Source organism: Sapajus apella, unplaced genomic scaffold, assembly GCF_009761245.1.
Source record: "Sapajus apella isolate SASKATOON/1434 unplaced genomic scaffold, GSC_monkey_1.0 scaffold57, whole genome shotgun sequence".
NCBI classification, from domain to species: Eukaryota; Metazoa; Chordata; class Mammalia; order Primates; family Cebidae; genus Sapajus; species Sapajus apella.
In genome coordinates this window covers 2,219,463-2,242,397 of record NW_022436997.1, presented here as the reverse complement: position 1 = coordinate 2,242,397, position 22,935 = coordinate 2,219,463, and the positions used below count along the sequence as shown (strand labels likewise).

The window sequence follows — 22,935 nt, the reverse complement described above, 5'->3', positions numbered from 1 at the left end:
GAAGTGGACCATTATAAAGGTCTTCATCCTCATCGTCCTCATGGTGGGTTGGCTGAGGATGAGGTAGAAGAGGAAGGGTTGGTCTTGTCATGTCAGAGGTGGCAGAGGCAGAAGAAAATCTTCATATAAATGGACTCTTGAAGTTCAAGTCTGTCTTGTTCAAGGGTCGACTGTACTTATCTACTCATTAATTACCAATCTCCTTGATGGAATATTTATGGACTCAAGAAGAAACACCTCTGCTTTAATCTTGGTTTAATGTCTAGTTCATTATTATATCTTCTGCCTATCTGACAAAAAAATAGCTTTTGAATTGTAATTTTGGAGAGTTCCTGTTTATTATATAACAGCCAATTGCCTGGGTCAGCTATGCCATAACAAAATTTTTAGTATTTTTTTTCTTAATGTTTGCATTTGTTTTCATACTTAGGACTGAGATGTTAAAAACATTTGGGTTAATCAGAACAGTCAAGAATTGTTAAAACTGCCTTTTGATTTTAGTCATTACTATTGTAAATCTTCCTAAGATGAATCACTCGCTTGCCTAAGAAGCTTGGGCTTTGTAGTAACTGAGACTCTCACAGAGCTGAAAAATCATCATTGTGAAAGCCACTGATGAGCATTAGAACTGGAACTGTAGAAAAACAAGAAAAGGGGCAAGTGATTGGCCTGAATCTTTGTCCAACACGTCATGAACTTTTAAGATCGGACATTGACTCAACTTGGTTGGTTTTCATTTTCCTCTTAAAAGTCAAACATGGATGTGCAAAGTAGCCAGACAGGTGGTTGGTGGTGTCAGTTGGTTGGGAATGAATGAGTTCATGTTTTGTTAAATTTATTTTGTATCATAGGGGGTTACAGTGACTTACAGTGGCCTCCCTTCCTGTGTGTGTACACTCAGCTGTGATAGCAGAGGAGTGCCTTAGTATAGTAAGTTTTTGTCTTCAAGACTCTTTGGGACTTGGGTGGCTCTGGAACAAGCCCTTTTCTTGACAAAGTTTTGGGATTCTAGGTTGTAGGTATTAATCATAGTCTTTGTCACTCTCTCCCTGATATTTGATCATTTATTTGGGCTCTAGCTATGTGGATTAGCTAAAGTTGGCACAGATGAATGAACCTCTCTTCTTTATAGCCCAGAGATAATCTATAGCATTTTTGTTACCAGTAGGGTATTTTTTTTTAAAGCTTCTGGGTATTTTCAATAAAATCACTAGGAATCATATTATTTCTTTAGCATAGGACTTGTGTTCATCCTTATATTGGGTGTTTTGGCTGATTTGTTGCATTTCAAATCCCAAGAATAGGCTAGTAGAGACTTTCTAGGGTGACTGACTCCTCACAGTTTGCCCCAAAAATCTGTTGTGGTTTTAAGACTGAAAATTCTGCATCCAGAAATCGCCCCAGTTCTTAGCAAACTGGGACAACTGGTTACCTTCTTTTAACATTTTAGAAGACAAAGGAACCTTTAGAAATTGGTTTGTTTTGCTAGAACATAGAGATTGTGTTCTCTCTTCCCCCATTACAACTTTACAGTTATTTCTGGGTACTCTGTGGGCCAAATCCACTCTGCTGCCTCTACACATACAAAAACTTCTGAGATTCATGCAAGAAAATGCAACAGTTCAAATCAGGCACTAAAAGTGAGTCTTTGCGTTGGAGTTGGGTCTCTTCAGATACAAAAGTGAATATCTTTGTCTCTGGCCATTGAGTTGGCCAGTTCTTTGTGTTTTGTTGTATTTTTGTGTGGGTGAGTTATCTTGAAAAATGGTTACTCTTTGTCTCCATCCTCTTCACTGCCAGGATTTAAACAGCAACCCACAGTTTTGGGTGTTCAAACCCAAATTCACTACCCTAAAAAGAGAATACATTGTCCTAATTAGTTACCACTTTTCCTAACGCCACTGATTGTTCCCAAATATAGCTTTCTGCCCATTGGAACACACCAGAATAACGCTTTGGAATCTGTACCATGGGGATGATTGCAAAGCTGAAATGTTCCAGTGGACACTGGTGTTCATATCTGAAGTTCTCAGGCTGGTCATTTTCACCCAAAAAGCTGGATGCTCTCCGTGGACCTTATGGGAAGGAGATAAAATTGCTTATTTGAATATGTGATTTGCCAAGTAAGCATCTTTATGCCTCAGCAATTAGAGGGGACAGAGAGGAAGGAGAAGGGGTGAAACTCAACGCACAGTGCTCTTTGTGATGACACTGTGGTGGGAATACCCTTCAAAACTTTTTAGTTATTAGGAGTTTGCTTCATATGGTACTTCTCCATCCTTCTTACATTTATTTATGCCTATCACTGTTACTTTCCAGAAATGAATTAATAAAGCTATCATCACTGAGCCTCAATGACTTGATAGATGACAGGAACATCCTCTGATCTCTATGGGATGAGAATGTTAACTTTATTACCCTTCAAATCCCTGCTGTTTTGCAACTAGAGCGTAAACAAAAGCTGAAGCTGAGGGTGAGATGTGGAAACCTTGCCTACCATTTGTGTGGAAAAGTTCAGTGGTGTAAACTTGCAGAATTTACTTATTTGTATGAATGAGAAGAACATGATCAGTAATTTGGCACAGAATGGATGAGGATGGCATTTTGTAAGCAGCATACCAGCATCTAACCCTAAAATCGCCTTCTGGATCTATTTTTGTAAGTTGTACCACTCTTTGAAGAGGTGTACTTGGAGTGGCCTCTGGGAAGCAGGTCCTACTCTAGGAGCTAGAAAGGAAGCCTTGTTCAGCTGGTCTTTGAGCTGGTAGCAATTCCTACTAGGCAGTCATCTGAATATAGGTGCTGACTTTGAGCTGGGGTTGGCAAACTACAGCCTGTGGGCCAAATCCACTCCCCTGCCTGTTTTTGTATTGCCTATGAGCAAAGAATGGTTTTTTTTTTTTACGTTTTTAAAAGGTTGGAAGAACATCAAAAGAATAATAATATTTTGTAATATGTGAGGCACATGAAATTTAAATTTCAGTGCCTATAAATAAAGTTTTATTGGAACACAGCCAAGTTCATTTGTTTATGTTTTGTCTCTGACTGCTTTTTATTATAGTGGCAGAGTTGAGTTGTTGTGACAAGAGATACTATGACCTTCAAAGATTCAACTACTTATTCTCTGATCCTTACAAAAAATGTGCATTGACCCTTGACTTTGGGGAAGGACATAGAGTTTCAGGATAATGAAGGTTTTGTTTTGTTTTTAATAATTCAGCCTCCAAGTTTGGAGGCTGAGGGGAATTAGGTGTTATATTATGTGCTGCTTTTTGTTGTTGTTGTCCTTTAAGTGAACCAGTTAATTTTGCTGAAGTCATTGCCTGACGCTCAGGCAGAGACAGCTTATGTGGGATCCCAAATGATTTACTTTTTCATTGGCGTTTGGAAAGAAAGTTCTGTACGATGAGGGTAGCGTAACTTACATATCATAGGCTAGTTCTCTGTGATGTTAACTCTAGTTGTACATGGTCCACTGCTTTGGGGTGAAGGCATATATGTCTAGCATCATCAACAGCCCTGTTCCAAATTTTAAACCTAGGGCTAACTCTCCAAAGCGGAGAGGCATTATAGATGATCAGGGAATATCATCACTCAAGTAGTAAGTTGTGAGGTGGACCCCATGAAAGTGCTACCTCCCTGGCTCAAGGATGCACAGACTCTTCTAAGCAGGATAGAAGTCTCTTTTCTTCCATATAAAACTGGGATGGGAATTGAGATGCTGCTTGGGAGAGGGCCTATGATGAGTGGATTTAAATGAGGTGTGAAAGCAGCATTTGGTAGGAAGTAGAGGCTGAAGGGAGAGCTTAGAACCTACTTTGGAGCCTCCGAACTCTCCTTTGGACAGGACTAATTTTGCAGATGGACCGTACACCTGTAACTTGTTCTTTATCATGGGACCAACATGGTTGCATCTTAAACTTACTCAGGTAAGTGACATAATAACTTACACTTCCTCAGGTTACCTTCTAGGTGATTAGATTAAAACAACAGGGAACATAAAGATGAGTCTCTGGAAGCAAGTTCAGGTATAAAACATGAGCATAACATTATTCCAGTAGTCCTGGGCATGGTGGCTCGTGCTTGTAATCCCAGAATTTGGGAGGCTGAGGTGGGTGTATCACTTGAGATCAGGAGTTCGAGACCAGCCTGGCCAACATGGCAGAACCTCATCTCTACTAAAAATACAAAATTTAGCCAGGCATGGTGCTGCATGCCTATAATGCCAGCTACTCGGGAGGCTGAGGCAAGAGAATCGATTGAACCATGAGGTGGAGGTTGTAGTGAGCTGAGATGGCGCCATTGCACTCCAGCCTGGGTGACAGAGCAAGACTTCATCTCAAAAAAATCCCAGTAGTGACAGGGTTTTGAAGAGGATCCAAGCTGGGCAGGGCTTAGCAGCTCTTCTCTTTCCTGAGGATGTTGAGAGTTAGAGACAGCTGTCTAGATTCAACAGCAAGATAAGGGCATGGGAGTTCCAGATGGACGCCATACAGTGACTCAGGGTAGGAGATGTGGTCTGGTAATCTGACATGAAGCAGATTTGTTAGTTTGGATCTGCAATATGAATTTGCTGAAGCCCTCATTTCCTTGTCTTCCAAATATGTATGATTATTTCTACATGTTATAACTCAGTGAAAGATTTTAGAAGAAAATAGGGAATTTACAAAGCACATGTCATCATAATAACTCTGATTTACTGAGCTACGTGGCAGACCCACTGCTGGCTGTTTTACATGTATTTACCTTATCTATTAGTCCTCATAATGATCCTGCCAGGAAGAAATTTGTTTACAGGAAATTGAGGCTCACATTGCTTCAGAGGAGCAGGAGCTGGAAGGGGCAAGGTTTTCCTATGAAGCCAGTTCTATTAGACTCCAAGAAAATATATATTCCAGTCCCTAAGTTACCACACCCTATAAAAGTAAAGGGCTTCTAGAAGGTGAGGATCACTGGAGTGTTTCTTCCACACTTTCTCATATAGCTTGGGTGGCACAAGCATAATCTGACACATTTTCCTTAATTCTAAGTTCTCCAGGGTTTTGAGAGAGCTTTCAAAGCTCACTATTTAAAGCCATATTTTTTTTCATTTATTGTACTTACAAATTTTATTTGCTTTTGACAGAAATACAACTTCCATTTCGTTTCTTTGGATTTAATTTTTCCTCCTCTGCCGTTCCATTGAGAGATCTTATTTCCTCCTGTAGCAGGGACTTCAACCTTATACCCATCAGGTGCCTGCCATGGTCCTAGACATGCATTCAGGATATGTCTTGGCCTAGACCATCATCATATATGTAGGGAAAGACTCTTGTATTCTGTCCTGAGAATTCACCATCTGCTTTTGAGAAACCAAATAAGTCATGCACTTATTTCATCCTTACGCAAAGAGCAAACACACAAAGTGTGGACAGGAAAAAGTTTTCTTAGGTGTTATTGATGGTAAGAGAGACTGGTGTCAGATTGCAGAGAGCAATGAATGTCAAATGAAGAAATGAGTTTGGATTTAATTCTGTAAGTAACAGGAGTTCTCAGAGTGCTTTGAATCAGGGAGAAGGAACGGTTGCAGGGGTGATGGGGAACTTGGTGAGAGTGATGCTGTGCAGAGGAGCTTAAAATGGGAGACATGAAAGGGGAGCCTTTTGGTGACACAGTTGTCAGAAGGAGGGATTGCTCTAGGGTTCTTCCCTTTTCCTAGTCCTGAGAAGCTCATTTCTCTCTTGACCTTTAATGGTGGGAGCAATTTGGTTTACCAGGTGGGTGAGGAGGGGGCTATGAGAGGATGCTTTTGGCAGCGGGTGAGGGGTGACTTGCTTTGCCAAGGCGCAGGTTCCCTGACCTCTGGCTGCTGCACCCATGGTTTTCTCCTCCTTCACCCTAGTGGGTGGCTCTGACTACCATCAGAGAGGCTTCCACCCTCCAAGTGGTTCAAGTGTCCCTCCTTTGCCATCCTCTTTTTGTCAGCACTTTCTCTGGTCACTCCCAAGCGTATTGCTTTACAGAAGACTTGGCCTCTCTTCTTCTGGGGGTGGAAATACGGAGTTTTGAACTCCTGGGAGTATAGGACTTCTTCCTCCACAATGGCCTCTTCCTGACTGGAGAACAGATATCCCTAGCATTACTACATAAGAGGAATTTCAGGTGGAGTGCAGTGGCTCACACCTGTAATCCTAACACTTTGGGAAGCCAGGGTGTGTGGATTGCCTATGCCTAAGCTCAGGAGTTCAGTACCAGCTTGGGCAATACAGTGAAACCCTGTCTCGATTAAAACACAAAAAATTAGCTGGGCATGGGGGCGTGCAGGCTGAGGCAGGAGAATTGCTAGAACACGGGAGGTGGAGGTTGTAGTTAGCAAAGATCGCGCCACTGTACTCCAGCCTGGGCTACGAATGACGCTCTGTCTTTAAAACAAACAAAACAGCAACAACAAAAAGAGGTTGAATTTTCCCTCTTGTTTAATTTTTGTTTTTATCTCCTGAGATTTAAAAATATTTTTAAGTACCACATTTCTATGTATTCATCAGAATGCCTGGAAATTTTGTTTCCTGATAGATTTCTCTCTGATTATGTTATAGCTAAAGCAACAGGGAAGGCTGGGAATGACCTTTTCCGCAGGGCAGCAGGGAGCATTGGACATGTCAGCTGAAAGTGTGAGGGAAAGAACCTTGGACTTGGAGATGGGAGCCCTGGGCACCAATTCTGCCTCTGTGATTCACAATCGCATTCGGCCAGTATACTTTACCTCCCTGCTTCTCAGCTTCTACATGTTCAGAAAAAAAGATGAAGAAGAAAAACAAAATAGCGCTTTCCCTCTGAGGTCTTGTTTCTGTTCTATAATCTAGAAACTTGAAGGGCCATTCTGTTTGATCAGCAGGGCAAGTGTTTCTCTTCAAGAACACTCGTTACTATAAACAGATTTTTGACCTCTGTTTGGACCCACTGTTCCACCGTCAAATTGTTTCCTTTTAGCCCCAAATGTCAAAAGAACTAAAATCATGGGAGCAAGGGCCAGAGTTGAGCTTAAAGAGTGGTGATTTACCAAACTCGTGTTCCGTGAGTATATTCTGGGAATATTTGATTGTCTCTCGACCCTGTCTTCTAGTTTTCTTTTTTTTTTCTTCGTGTATTTGGGATTTTCTGGGGGTTTAAAATATGTAGCCTGCCTGTTTCCTCCTGGTTTGGTATTCTTTTCTTTGATTTTTTTTTCTTTGGACCTCCTCTAAGGAAGGTTCTTTGGTGAATTCTATGCCATTGAAAATGAATCTGGCAGAGTGGCCAGCAGAAAACTATGTCCTGTTCAGACAGAAAGTCATTTATTCTCTGAATCGTGGCTAATGTGCTCTGTATGTAAAATTCTAGGTGAGGAGTACCGGGTCTTTTAGAAAGAGCCGCCACTCTGGGAGTGGATTAGAACTCAGATCCCCTGATGCCAGGAACATGGTCTCTCTGCCTCTGGACAGAGACAGTCTGCATAGCCTTGGGCAAGACCTAACCTCTTGAAACGTTTCCTGACAGTAGGAAAATCAGGATAACAGCAGCCCCTCCTTGTTAATGTCACTGTGGTGAGGTTGAAATTGCCTACTGGGCACTTAGGACAGCACTTCGCTCAGTATGTCCTGCTCTCATTGCTGTTTGGCATCTCTCCCTGCTGACTACCCACAGGGACTTCCTTAGTTGAGGCACAGAGCGGGCACACAGTGATCTGCGGTGGCGCTGCACACTCGGGAGGCCTGAGCTGTGTTGGATTATGTTAGCTTCGGGCAGCACCGGTGCCTGATGTCTGATGCCTGGAGAAACATCTACCAGTTGAACATATCACTAATGATTTTTTTTTTTTTTTTTTTTGGTGTTGGTGGTGAGAATTGCTGTAGGGATTTATTTAGAGATAGTTCAAAGGTCTTTTATCTCTGTGGTCATTTATCTGCCAAACCGGGATTACTGCTGAGCACAAAGGATGACTCAAAATGAAAGTTTCAAAGCAGTGTCAAAGGAACCACCAAGTGGGGTTCAGCTGGCAGCTGCTACTCTTCTAGCATTTGCAAAGTCGGCCTCTCTTCCTCATCGTTGCAATTTTACATCCTCAAAAAGTCCTCTCATGGCTGCATTGCTAGTTGACCTGCAGTTATATTTCCTTTTTTTCCATTTTTAATAAAAGGCAAGAGAAACAATCCCTTTTTGCCTTTTCCTACCGCGTCTTTGACTCTTCTGATTCCTGCAAATTGAAGTTAAAAACATCCCTCCTTCAAGCTACAACAATGCCCCACATCCCAGGACACCCCCCACCTGCCCTGCTTGTTTATTAGATGCAAGTGGCTTTGTTCAGGAAGTTACTGGGAACAGCTCAGGATAGTCAAGTTGGAGAACATAGGGTGGGGTCGCAGAGTCTGGGTTGAGGTGTTGGTTCAGGTTCCTGACAGCATTAAGTATAGAAAAAAACCAGCATAAGGCATGCATTTTAGGACGTTTTTAATATCCACAATAAACTAAAAATTTGTGTTATACTTTGCACACAGCCAAACTGCTTTCGGGAAAGTGTTTCAATGTGTATGGTCCTCAGAGTGACTTGGAAGGTTGGCATTAATGCTCTGGGCATCCCCCTATGGAGCCATCGGTGGCCAGAGGAAGAAGCTACCAAAGAGGAGGGCAGGAGCTTAGACCCAGGTCTCCAAAAGGCATATAGACAGACACAACATGCAAACACCTTCACTGACTTTGAGCCACAGCATGTCATGTCGAGTCTGCCTGAGGCTGAATTATATATGGGCTGGTGGATCGGTGAGCCCCTGCTGCTAGAGGAGTGCAAGCTGAGGCCGCCATCTATATATGTTGAACAGGAACACCCAGAGCCCTGCATTGCAAGAGGTTTGGACTACACAACTTTTTTCTCCTTCCCTCCCCTCCCCTCCTCTCTCCTCCCCTCCCATCCCCTCCCCCTCTTTCCTCCCTCCCTCCCCTCCCCTCCCCCTCTTTCCTCCCTCCCTCCCTTCCTTCCTTCCTTCATTTTCTTTTTCTTCTTTTTTTTCCTTTCTCTTGTTAAACAGGATCTTGCTCTATTGCCCAGGCTAGACTTTTGTTGTGCAAGCATAGCTCCTTAGCTCACTGCAGCCTCAAACTCCTGGGCTCAAGTGATCCAGTCTACCGAGTAGCCAGGACTGCAGGTGTGCACCACCACAGTCCTGATTTATCTCTCTCTCTCTCTCTGTGTGTGTGTGTGTGTGTATATATATATATATATTTTTTTTTTTGGTAGAGATAGGTCTTGCAATGTTGCCCAGGCATTCCTCCCACTTGGGTCTCCCAAAATTCTGGGATTACAAATGTAAGCCACTGGCCTGGCCTGACTACACAGCTTCTAGGGCACTTTCCCATTTTCCATAGTATCCCAATGGATCTTGCCCTATGAAGGCAAGGGCCTCCCTGTATATCTTGAGTCTGCATTTCTCTCTGAATTCCCAGGTTGTTGTATTTTTCTGCCTGCCTGCCCCTCCTTCCTGAGGCCAACTTCCCTCACCTCCCCACCAGCCTGTGACCTCACACGGGAAACAATGGAGGCCTTTATTTACTCTGAAAAGTCTGAGCAGTTCCCACTTCAGTATCTGGCCTGTGAGGCCATTTGATAATCATCACTAGTATCAAATGCAGGTTGCTTTGGTGTGTTTTCTAGACCTTGTTTATTGTCCCCCCCCACCCCCACCAGATGGTCTTCTTTGCCTCACACAGGTTTCTAGCCAGTTTCACAGTGAGGATAGGAGGTTGGGGGTGGATAGGAAATTCTCAAAAGGAGATAGAGAGCAGCTCTGTCTTTCCAGGTAGCCCACCCACCATGTCTTACCAATAAGAGGCAATCATTTGCAAATAGAAATTTGTCCAGGAGTGTGGGCAGCCTTTTATACCAGGCCAGTTAATTCATTTGTTTGGTGTTGTTCATGAGAACTCAGCTCAGAAATTTCAACATTTTTGACAACACACAGTACCCATGCAGAACCATGATGGTTGCTCCTCATGGTGGATCATGGGTTTCATAGTGTACGATAGGACTCCATGGTTTCTCCATTCTTATCCTTCGGGGGCAGCATTAGGTAGAAACTAACTTATTTGGGTGTGTGATTCTTCCTGCATCATCAGATTCCTGAAATGACCCAGTCTTCCTGCTTAATTGCTACCATTTAGATAAATGGCAGGGCAGTGTTTCTGATTGGTCTTGCGTGATACGGGATCACGCAGGAAGCCAAGACTGGGAGATCCAGAAAGGGTCCCCGAATGAGAAGTTGAATTCATCGAGCACACAGGTGAGAATCAGACATCTGGTCAGTAGGCAGGAGAAGGCTGACAGCAGAAGCTCCGTTTCAAAAGAAAGGTACAGTTCCCCAGCTGAGTCACACTGCCAGAATCATGGATATTGCTAGAAATCAGAAGAGCCTCTGAGCATTTCTCTTTCAGTGTCCCTCATAAAGGAACAAAACACACCTTCCCATACACCTACGGCATAGTTATTTGGCTCAAAGGCCTTCAGGGAGGGGACGTGCCACCTTTTGCGGCAGCCCTTGTTTTAGAAAGCTCTTTCTTATATTTCACTAGTCACCCCTTTTAAGCCTATTTGCAGTTCCTGAAAGTATTCCTTATATTCCATGGTTTCCTGGTACCAAACCGCCCTGGTTCCTGTGCTAGCTTTTCAGTGTCCCTTCTGAAAGGTATAAGTGGGAGAGCTCACAGAACAGAGTACAATACTGGGAGGTGGTCTGGCCCTGCAGAATGTCAGAGAATTGTAATCACCTCTGTTCTAGACACAGTATCTCTATTAACATGACCCCAAGCTGTACCAGCTTTCTAGAAGCTTTGTCATTGTTCATATACGCCGAACTCAAGGTCAATGAAACCTGCCAATTAACATTGTCTTGTGCTACTTTTGCTGTTCGAACTATCACATCCTATATTCAGTGGATTCACTAGACTAAAATTCACGTGCTTGCGTTATTATCCTCTCCTTGTGCACAGTTCTAGACAGAGATGTGAATCAAGTGTTATTCAGATGGTCCAGTTGGGGCCTAAAGACTACACAGTAGACACAGGAACAAGGCACTTTTAAATACAGTTGCCCAACTCAGTCAGAATTCCTTGTCTATGTATTCTGTAGAGATCCACCATTAGGTAACTATCTACCTTCTCCAAACCTGGTTTCTTATTTATATAATGACCTCCTTTATCTAAATGAAAGAGCTGTTAAATGTGTGTTGTCAAAGGTAAAGTATGTTCTTTTCAATTATGGTGTAAGCTCCCTGAGGAAAGGAGTTTTATCTTTTAATAATAATATTCACTTATTTTTATTTTTCCAGCCTAGATGTTAAACAAGTTCTTCTTAGCTCTTCTTTTCTTTTTTTCTTGAGACAGGTCTTGCTCTGTCACCCTAGCTGGAATGCAGTGATGTGATCTTGGCTTACTTTAACCTTTCCTCCCAGGTTCAAGCGACTCTCCTGCCTTAGCCTCCTGAGTAGCTGGGACTATAGGCATGTACCACAATGCCCGGCTAATTTTTTTTTTTTTTGTATCTTTAGTAGAGACGAGGTTTTGCCACACTGGCCAGGCTAGTCTTGAGCTCCTGACCTCGGATGATCCACCCGCCTCAGCCTCCCCAAGTGCTATGATTACAGGTGTAAGCCACTGTGCCTGGCCTTAGCTCTTCTTTTCTATTAATATCAAAACAGCTCCTGATTAGTCAGCTCTGTGTATTTTGCATTGGTAGTTAGAAACATCTGAAATTTTCGCAATCTTGTGCCTATCCAGATATACTGTAACAGACCTGAAGCATTTCAATTCTAGAAGTACCTACAGTTGTATGGGGTGTTCAGCCTAAGTGCTGCTTAGAAAGATGTTGCTAAGAAGAATTGATCTCAGGACATTTAGGGAAAAACCCAGGGCACTGTATTTAATAAGTAATTGTCAAAATACATGATCCAGATGATAGTGCATGGTGTGGACACTCACATCTAACCCGCACCTTGACAAAGTCTACTCACATCTGCCCAACTGTTGCTTCTTTTGGGTTTGTTCTTCGCATAGTTAAGCGAGTTTGTTGTTATTTCCCCCTGTTTTATAGACTGGGGAAAGGGCTCTGAGGGTTTTAAATGGCTTGTCCAAGCTTACAGCTAATTACTGAGGAGTGGGGGGTGTTTGGGACGCAAGCCCTCAGGTCTCCTGGTTTCCAGCAGTAGGAAGTTATCTTTGAAAGATTCCACTCTGCCTTGCCCTGCTGTGGCATCTTTAAAAAGGGAGTAGTTGAGTCTCTTGAAACTCACCTGGTTCTTTCTGCTGCCTGCCCCTGGCTGTGGGTAAACTCCAGCACTGCAGCTTCATCATGGAGACACACAGCTCCTTTCTTGACTGCCCACAGCCATATCCCTACTGGAAAACACTCGGCAGGTCACAGCAGCAGTGAGCCGTGGTACAAAGTGATGGGCTGGCAGCAGCACTGGGCTGTGGGATAATAGGCTCACTGCGACTTAATCCAGAAGTTATTTACAGGGTATTCTAAAGTGTCCTGGTTTGGACTGAGAATGTGGGATTCAGCTGAGGCCCCTGCAAAATAAGATTCTGTGAGCGCTGACTAGCCTGAGGCCTGAGGGGAGTCGTTTCCTCAATCAAGGGTTCTGGGTCTGAGTCCCTGTTCTGTCTTTAACAAATCAATCTGTGTTTGCTCATATTTAATAAGGGAGTAATAATGTCACTCTTTTTTCCATATTATTCTGAAGATAATCTGAGCAAATAGCTTTAAAACAGTACTGAAATGTTAACAGTGCAATGGAAACAGAAGGTGTTCTTTAAAAGTAGTGTATGGTAGATTTCCAACAAACTATGGTCGCTAATTAAAGTTTTCCATCACTTCCTTCAATATCCTCTTATTCCCTGGCCTCTCTCCTCTTCTGCTTTTAATAAAGCCCCCAGACGTGGCTGTGATGGACAGCAGCTGCAGGTTGGAAGTGGGCGCGTTCAGATACCCACCACATGGTGTAATTGCCCTTTGTGAAATTCCGGGGGTGAGAGGTCAGCCCTCTTTGCCCATCTTTGTCCCTTCTCAGTCATCTGTATCCTGGTGGCAGTTGTGTTATCCCAGCATCCTTCCCCTACCCCCACTTTCCCCCCCTTCTCCTGGAGCCCAGGAAAAAACCATCTGCTGAGTTGGCTTTCAGAAGATTTTTTTTTAAATACCAATTTCCCTTTGTTCCGAGGCAACCTCCAATCAGGGCTGGTGTCTGTCGGGTTTGGCGAAAGGCTGGTATTGTGTTTCATGCTCCCGGAGGAAAGGTTGTCCACTGGCTTTTCTTTTTGATTCGATTCCCTGCCATTCTGCAGGAGAGTCAGAGGTTGCAGCTGCTGCTGTCAGCTGTAAGTGGGGGACCCCCTTGTTTATGAACCTGTACGTTAGTTAATCCCTTGGCAGAGGGAGAAAAACCAAAAAATCAAAACAGGGAAAATATTAAAACCACCACTGACAGAAGTTTTTCTTCCTGTTTCTAGCCTGTCTTATAAGTTTCACCAAGATCCCACTGGTTTCTAAAGGATAGGCCTTGCCGTCCTTGGAGGTTTTCTTGAAGGTTCTTTGGTATCCAGGCTCTTTGCGTTTTCTTATTTCATTCTGAGAAATAGGAACTGTGTGTCAGAAGCATAGGCAAGTCATTCTTTTTGTTTGTTAGGTTTTTTTAGACTTAATCTCCCCCTTTGCCTAGGCTGGAGTGCAGTGGTGTGATCTTGGCTCTCTGCAACCTCCTCCTCCCAGGTTCAAGTGATTCTCTCACCTGAGCCTCCTAAATAGCTGATATTAAAGGCATGTGCCACAGGCCTGGCTAATTTTTATGTTTTTAGTAGAGATGGGGTTTTGCCATGTTGGCCAGGCTGGTCTTGAACTCCTGACCTCAAGTGATCTACCTACCTTGGCTTCCTAAAGTGCTAGGATTATGGCGTTAGCCGCTGCCCTCATCCAGGCGAGTCATTCTTTTGTGGAAAACCTGAATCACAGAGAAAGCCAATTGGCTGTGCAAGTTGCTTTCCTGGACATGACAACAGCTGCCATTTTTGCTACTTAGAGGAACTGAGAACTTTGCCAAGCACCTGACACACATTGCTACCCAATCTTCTCCACAACCACCATGTGATGCTATTATCCCTGTCTTACAGATGACACAAATGAGGAATAGAGAGCTCCAGGAACTTGCCCTGGGTCTCAGAGGCAGCCAGAAGGTTGTGATCCCAGTGCATGCCCTCCAAGCTCCGAGGCAGCCACGGTGGCCCCGCATGCAGCGCTCAGGCAGCTGAGCCCAAGGAGGGAAACAGTTTCTCACCTCTGACTCTGCCTTCTGGAAAACCAGCAGAGAGGTGTTTTTCCGGTCCTTCCATTAAGCTTTCTATAAAATGAGACCGCAATAGCTAGATGCCAGGGAAACCAGAGAGACAGTTGGGTTGAATCTTGAGAAAGCTTTATAAGACCTGCTCCCAAATCTTGTGCTTTTGTCCTCTTTTTCTGTCGTGTTCCACAGAATCGGTGAAACCTGTCTCGGCAGATTTAGGAGACACCCGAGCACATTCTCTCAGGTTGTCCTCTGACTTTGCAGGCACAAGGCTCTGCTGGCCTCCAGCTCTGCAGAGTCTGTCCTCACTGCACACACTCCCATCTCTACTTTGAGGCCATTGCAAGGGATTGGCCCTTTACCAACAAAAGAGTATTTTTTATGGTGATGAGAGAAAGGGTCAGGGAATGAACACATGATGAATGCACTAAATTGGTGAAAATACATGAAATCCAAAAAGCTTTTTGTTTTTGAGACAGAGTCTTGCTCTGTCACCCAGGCTGGAGTGCAGTGGCACAATCTCGGCTCACTGCAACCTCTGCCTCCCGGGTTCAAGAGATTCTCTTGCCTCAACCTCCTGAGTAACGCACGCACCACCATGCCTGGCTAATTTTTTGTATTTTTAGTAGAGACAGGGTTTCACCATGTTGGTCAGGCTGGTGTTGAACTCTTGACCTTGTGATCTGTCCTCCTTGGCCTCCCAAAGTGCTGGGATTATAAGTGCGAGCCACTGCGCCCAGCCAAAATCCAAAACGCTGTTCTTAAATACACCATTTCCTCCCTCCTCTCACTGGTGGACTAAGCCTGTGACCCAGATCATTGAAGGACCTGAGGATTCCCCTAGAATATAATATAGAATAAAACAAAGAAAAGAGAAAGAAAAGACAGAGATAGAGAGAAGGTCAGAGAGGTTGAATTTGCTTCCTTCTAAGGACATAGAATTTTTCTAGATGATTTAAAATGCACACGTGCATCTGAGGGTGTGTGGGTGTGTGCTTGTGTATACATTTTAATTTCTTAAAATATATCATTGGTTCATAATAATGTGGATTATAAGAAATGTAGCAACTTTACTGAGCAATGAACTCTGCTCCTGAAATGAATAGAGTTTTTGCTCAGTACTTTACCATATGGAATGATCTGGTTTTTAGTAAATGCTCCCTCCTTCCCTTCATTTTTGAATATAGCCCAGATATGAAAACAAACCTTGCCTGAAGCAATTAGGGAGAAATAGCAGATAGGATATAGGCACACTGGACTAGGTGAGGGAGGTTGTGAGTGATGGATGTCACAGATTGGGTGGCAGCAGGTACAGGGCGGAGCCTGGACCTGGAGTCAAGAATGGCCTTCACGTTCAGCCCTGCCAGCTGATTCACATGCCACACCTTGGGTTAGCTAGGGTCCTTCTTCAGAGCCTAGGGTCACCAAAAGCTGCAGATCCCAGAGCTGTGAGAGCAGGAGGAGCAGGAGGAAGTATCAGAAACAAAATTTGATTTCAGAACAGTGGGCTCTAGTGAGCCTCAGAAAGATGTCCTAGTAGCAAAGAGAGAGAGAGAAAGAGACAGAGCTAAGCTGAATGAAATCAGGATGCTCCTGCTGATGCTACTTATCCCACTTCAATTGTTCTCTTCCTTAGCATACCTGAGTCATTCATTCATTTATTCACTCATTCGACCGAAGATGTTGTCGTCAATAACTATTTATTGCATGCCAGGCAGTATTATGGAGATGTAAGTGGGTCTCGTCCCTTGGATGTTGCAAGTCGGGTACTGTGGTCTGTTTGACTCGTAAGTTACAGACAGAAAGCTGTCTGTAGTTCTGGTTCTGAGACCTTTTCACAAATGCTTATTGCTTCACCCAAAGTATTGGCAGCTTTCCACTGGTATCAGAGCTGCTGCAGATACTCTATAAGCAGGAAGTGTCTCCATAGTATCTCAACTAGGAAGGAGGATGTCAGAGATTCTCAAAACATAACTTATAATTGACCGGTTCGTTTGATTGAGTGATAGGGACAGTCTGTGTCTAATTGGAAAGACTGTCAAGAAACACCTTCAAGCAGAACAAGATGCGATATTAGTTGAAGGCTTCCATTATGGTGTCTCTGTGAAGACACATGTGGTGGTTTTATGGTACCAGTGTATTTCATTTATGGGATGTCCTTGAAATTTCCAGCATAGGAAGAGGAAGGGAGAATAGCAAGCTTGACAAGAATCCTGAAAAGCCATGCATCACACATTTTGGAAGAGGGAACAGAATCCAAAACAAGTAGCAGAAGAAATACAAGCAGAAATCTGATAAATTAGGGAAAGGTCAAAATACCGGAAAGGCCCAGTGTATTGGGGCAAATCAGATGCAGGAGTGGAGACCACAAGAAAACCGGCCACTTCATGGAGGAAGACAAAAACTGCATCCAATGTGGGCAAGGGGTGGAGGGCAGGGGAATAGTATGTGCTCATGGGCAGCACCAGTATTTCAAGATCTGAAAGGAAGGACTGTCTTTAAATTAGTTCAGATGACCTTTGCAGAGAAGGAAGGGAGAGTACCCTGCAAACGCCTGGTCTGTGATTCTGGGACCTTTTAAAAAATGTTTGTTGCTCCACACAAGGTACTGGCAGCTTCCCACTGGTATAGAGCTGCTGCAGATATCTTATAAGCAGAGAGGCGCTGCCCCAGGCTGGCCAGCTGTGCCCTTCTCCACCTTCAGGGAGGAGCAGGTGCTGAACTTCTGGATACCTGCCTTTCCTTCTGGCTTCATTCTTAAATGACAGCTGACCTTTGCTCCCAATTTTAGACTTGCAGCAGATTCCTCTCTGGCTGGGCCCTGATTGCAGGAGCAGCAGTGGCCACTTCTGCTCATCTTATTTAACATTGGAAGATAATTGTTGGTCCTTGGAGCTTGTCATTCTCAGAAGAAACTCCAGCTGTGGGGGTCAGGGGTCAGAGCACACAGCCTGATGGCAGTGGAGGCAAAGATCTGGATGGGAGGACAAACATATGAGATGTCAAATCTAGAGAGAGCATCGGGGGGATCCTCAGGCATTTATGTCATTCTGTCCTCATGATTCTCTGAGGACCTCAGCTGAAGAGGGTGGTGTGCATTGGTTTGCATGTTAGAGAGAGTACAGTGTTGTGTGCACATACACATTTGTGTGTGCATGTATAGCCTCTGGGATGATAGCTGTTGCATATGATCTGATAAAGCCCTGGCTTAAGAAGCAAGAATTTTAGTCTCTATCCCTAACCACCTGTGTTTCCTCACCTGCCTCTTGGTTTGGATTTCATCGAATAGGTTCACTGTCTGTTTCTAGTCCATTTTGTTTAGCCTATTCTTTGCCACTCATTTCTTTTCTGCTACTGAGTTCTTCAGCTCGCACAGGACTCCATAAATCTCTTATTTTCCACCCCTTTCTCCAAATAAAGGTTTTAGGGAAATAGCGGAGGCGGGGGGGTGGGGTGGGGGAAGTCAGCATATGTTTGCTTCTACCGTATCTCATTTTAAATCTATGTTAACCACCTTAAATATGACCCATCCTTGCACTTTTTCTGTGTTGGAAAGGAACAAAAATGCATATGGCCATGATGGGGAATTTTCCTTACCCTCAGAAGGTGGGGGAATAGGGCATTGGTGTGAAAGAATGAATTAGTTCTGGCAAATCTTGTTAGTGTCCATTGTAAGCAGAGAAGCTAACTAAGCCATCTGTGGCCACTTGCAAAATTGTTCCTTGTTTGTTCAGGCTCCCCACCGAAGCAAATCTTTGTGGCTTCTGATAATTTGCATATTGTCACTTGTTTGCCAACTAGAGGGTGTCTGGACATGTGTATGTGAGAGGGCATCTGTGTGGACATGCAAGTGTGTGCTGAAAAGAGCTCAGGGTTGGTATGACATTGACATGGATGTTTGGGGGGCTGGCTGTGACTGGGCTCTAAGCTCAGGAGAAGAGGAAGGAATCCTCAGAGAATCTGTATATTATTTTGGGATATTCCCAGTGAAATCTCCAGTCGCCTTTGTATGCCCCCTCCCTTGCTCCTCCCATGAGTCCCATGCTGCTGTGCCTTCTCACGCATTTTTGCCTCAATTTCTTTTTTTTGTTTTTTCTTTTCTTTTTCTTTTTCTTTTTTTTTTTTTTTTATTTAAGTTCTGGGGTAGATGTGCAGATGGTGCAGGATTGTTGCATAGGTATACACATGCCATGGTGGTTTGTTGCATCCATCCCCCTGTCATCTACATTAGATATTTCTCCTAATGTTATCCCTTTTCAATCCCCTCACCCCCTGCTATCCCTCCCCTAGCTCTCCTACCCCCCAGTAGGCCTCAGTGTGTGATGTTCCCCTCCCTCTCGTTCAACATCCACTTATGAGTGAGAACATGCTGTGTTTGGTTTTCTGTTCTATGTTAGTTTGCTAAGAATGATGGTTTCCAGCTTCATCCATGTCCCTGCTAAGGACATGAACTCATCCTTTTTTATGGCTGTGTAGTATTCCATGGTGTATATATGCCACATTTTCTTTATCCAGTCTATCATTCATGGGCATTTGGGTTGGTTCCAAGTATTTGCTATTGTAAACAGTGCCGCAATGAACATACGCGTGCGTGTGTCTTTATAATAGAATGATTTATAATCCTTTGGGTATATACCCAGTAATGGGATTGCTGGGTCCAATGTTATTTCTATTTCTAGATCCTTGAGGAATCGCCACACTGTCTTCCACAATTTTGCCTCAGTTGCTAAGTGCTTAATGGCTGGTGTGTGTGAGCAAGAGGCAGAACATGTTTAGGGCAGCCCATTGTAAGCTAAGGGAGATGTGTTGGAGTAGCATTTGGAACCAGTGGATCCTTCTGTGTCAAAGATACTGTTGTTTTGTCTCTGTTAGTTCTACAGTGTTTATGGGGACCTATTGTAGACCCTACTATAGACCAGCAGTATTCGGGTGCTGTAGCTGTCTAAAGGCTGCATGGCCACCGTGATTTCTGTCTTCCAGGGATGAGCATCACATGCACTGTGGACGGGATAAACAAAATTCGGAAGTACACACGTGGAGAGACTGGTTATTGGGTTCTGATGGTCGCTGAAGGCTTCTCATCTGAGTGCTTGTAGAAGGCAGATGATTGTGAGGGGCAAGTAGTCAGGAGGGTTCTCTACTAGGCCAATAGGATTACAGATTGGCCAAAGAAAATGGTAAATGCAAATCTGCAAAAACTGAACAGCACAAATACTCTTTCATCATGACACTATCCTATGGGAAGGATAATATAATAGGATTCAAATCTAGGAAAAAAATGGGTGTCCTTCTGAGTTGTATTTATTTATTTCTATTTATTTTTTCACCCAGGCTGGAGTGCAGTGGTGTGATCTTGGCTCACTGCAACTTCTGCCTCCCGGGTTCAAGCACTTCTCCTGCCTCTGCCTCCTGAGTAGCTGGGATTACAGGTGTGTGCCACCACATCCAGCTAATTTTTGTATTTTTAGTAGAGACGGGTTTCACCATGTTGATCAGGCTGGTCTCTAACTCCTGATCTCGTGACCTGCCTTCCTCTGCCTCCCAAAGTGCTGGGATTACAGGTGTGAGCCACCGTGCCCTGCCTGAGTTTTATTTTTAACAGTACCAATAACTAATTGTATGAGATCGGTAATTTAACCCATTCATGCTGGAAGTTGCAAATTTTTGTGTGTGAAAACTCAGACCTTGGTGATGACCTTGAGCAGTAGAATATAAATAACTCTACAAGCTTAGCATTCCAATAATGGAACACTAGGCATAAATGGGTTAATTGGCCAAAATTTCCATACCCCTTAATTTCTCCTTTGTGAAATGGGTAATCTTGCCTTTTCCTTCTCCTCTTCCTCTCACTTCCTTTTATATGAGACAAACTCTGCCTATAAAGAAAGTTGCTGCTTTCATCTCTTCAGAAGTCCTCTTTTCATACTGTTGGGCAGTATTCTCCATAGCTATTTGAGAGGGTCAAACTGTTTTTTATTGCTTGATGGATACACACAAAGAATGTTAAAGCAGAAAGAGACCTTGAAGATCATCAGAGCTGTCTTCCCTTCACAGTTGAGGACATAGAGCCCAGATCAGTGATGTCTCATGATTTGTTCAAGATCACATGGCAATCAGCAACAGTCTGGAAAAAAAAAAAACAAAAAACAAAAAAAAACACCCTTTCTAGTCATCACAAAGCTGAGTGCTAAAAATGAGACAGGAGACTGAATTGCTGTGGCCGGTCATTGCCACTGCATGGGAGTCTGCTCCGACTATTTGCTTGGCCCATCTTATTACAGTTTGGCACTTCTCTCTTGAACCCCCCTGAACCCACCATGCCTTTGCCCAGCATAATCAGATAAAGGGGCCTTTTATTTCCCAGCTGCCCTGTGCATGCAGCATTCAGAGGAGAGGGGTTGGCAATGGGGGTGGGGAGAGGAGAAAACATTTGTCTTTCAATACTGGCCTGACATGAAAGCTTCACTGCCGGGCATTTTGAGAACCCAGCTAAATAATGGTCGCAGCCAAGACAAAAGATAAAACTGACCCACTAGTTATGCAGTTACTTAAACATGATTTACCCTGCATAATGCTGCCTGGGACCTGAGGGTCTCGTTTCTAACGAGCCAAGAGACAGCACAATTAATTACAAGGGAAGGAGCGCTATCAGACAGCAAGCTAGTCATTGCCAACGAAAAAGTCCTTAAATATTCCACACCTTTCTCAAATACAGAAACACACAGAAGTGGTACAGCTCACATGTTGGTGGACACAGGCAAGGATGGGGAAATGATGAGTCCCGTGGTTCTAATGTTGGATGTCACAGGGATGGGGAATGAGCTAGAGCCAGGGAAGTCACAGTGGTTAGAGGCAGTTGGGATAGGGATTTGGAAGGGAGTTATCTCGTGGTTTGGCTGAATGTGAATGTTGGGAAAAGTTACCCAGGAGCTCTGCATCTTACTGCTGTAGCGGACAAGATTTCCATTTTGATTATGCATCTTACAGCCAACCCTGGAGCCTCCAATCTCAGTGACATGCCCATTTGAGGTAGTTAGGAGATAGGGTGGGGGCGGGAAGCAGACCTAGACTGGAGAAAAGGCTCTGAAGACCACACGTAGGTGAGAGTGGGAGCCTATTTACAGGTTGTCTCTCATTTACTGTGATATGTTAATTTTTCTGAGCATCTTTAGTTCAGACAAGCAAATTTCAGCAGCATGTCTCTGATTCTGATTGCTTTAGAGGCATCACTGTACCTCTTGTGGTTAATCATAGTAGCTGGGGACAGCCAGCCCTGGAGTGGAGTGTCTGGGCTGGGAGGATGAGAAGGTAAAGGCCAGAGCATTTGAAGAGGACAGGGTCAAAGGTTAAAGGACAGGGGTTAGCAGCAGGCAAAGGCCCAGGATTGAAATATTTGCTGAAGGTTGACAGGCAACAGAATAGAGGCAGACAAGTGGCAAATTCCTGTTTTCTCCTCTAATTGAGAAAATATTTTGAGTGGTATTCAGTCAGACTACATAATGAGTGGGGGTGGGGCTGGAAGTGGAAAGAGAGAATATGAATGAGAGAGAATATTATTAAATTACTGCAAGAAGCCAAAGTGACTGCAGAGTTCAAGGCGCTGTGTAAATGTGCCCTCCTTCCTTCCTTCCTAATTTGGGTAGCACAGCATTCATTTCTTCACTCACTCGTTTAGCACATGATCACTACCGATGGGGGTTTACTTTGAATGGAGGCCTTAGTAGCTGCCCATAAAATTTACCATCAGATAAATGAAAAAGGGGCCAGTTTTCTCTCCCAAGGCTAGGGAGACACATCAGCATGTGTTTGCAACACATTGCGAGACTCCTAATTGGATGCTGTTATTGTTCTTTTCAACAACTAAATATTATAATCATCTCTATCTGCTCACAGTTTGGTGAATAAGTTCACACAATTTCACATCTAAGAGAGACTATAAAGTATTTCCTACACTAGGTCTGGCTATCCCAAGACCTCTTTTCTTAGTGGGGTTTCCCTGTACTACCCAAGGAATTGTGTAGCAAAACTGGGTTGGGGTGTGTGTGTGTGGAGGGACAGAGTTTGGGTCTGGCGAAGTGCGTAGGAAATAAAGCAGTTGTGTCTTGACTTAACCCTAACGGGTCCACGCTTGCTTGAAACATATGGCTTTCATATTTCAGGAGCAAAGGTTCATTTTGTTTTCTAGGCTGACAGTGAATAGCACCCATGGTTTATTCACCAGGACCTTTCCTGAGTTATAGGGGCATATGGCTGGGAAGGTCTTTAGGGTAATTTTGCCAATGGAAGCCCACAGAAGTTAAGTGACATTGTCATAGTGCTATGTGAGGTTGTGGCAGAGCTGGGATCTCCTCCCCCTCAGCCCCCTGACTTCCCAGAGGCTCTGGGTGTGCTGTCACCTCTTCTAGGAAGTGATGACTCAGATTATTTTCATCAACATACCTCCCCCCCAACTCCATTTTCTTCCCACAGCCACCGAAGCCAATAATAGAATAAGGCAGTTTCAATTTTAGACAATTTCCTTTTTTACTTAGAAATCTATGGTTAGAAAAGGGTGGTAATGGTGGCTGGGGGTAGGGAGGGAGGCAGGAGAAGCTTC

At 43.9% G+C, this 22,935-nt stretch overlaps 1 protein-coding gene across 4 annotated transcripts in view; it reads left to right on the top strand.

Moving 5' to 3' along the window:
* SETBP1 (SET binding protein 1) overlaps nucleotides 1-22,935 on the top strand; it is a 377,101-nt gene that overhangs the window by 22,143 nt on the left and 332,023 nt on the right. The window lies entirely within an intron of this gene.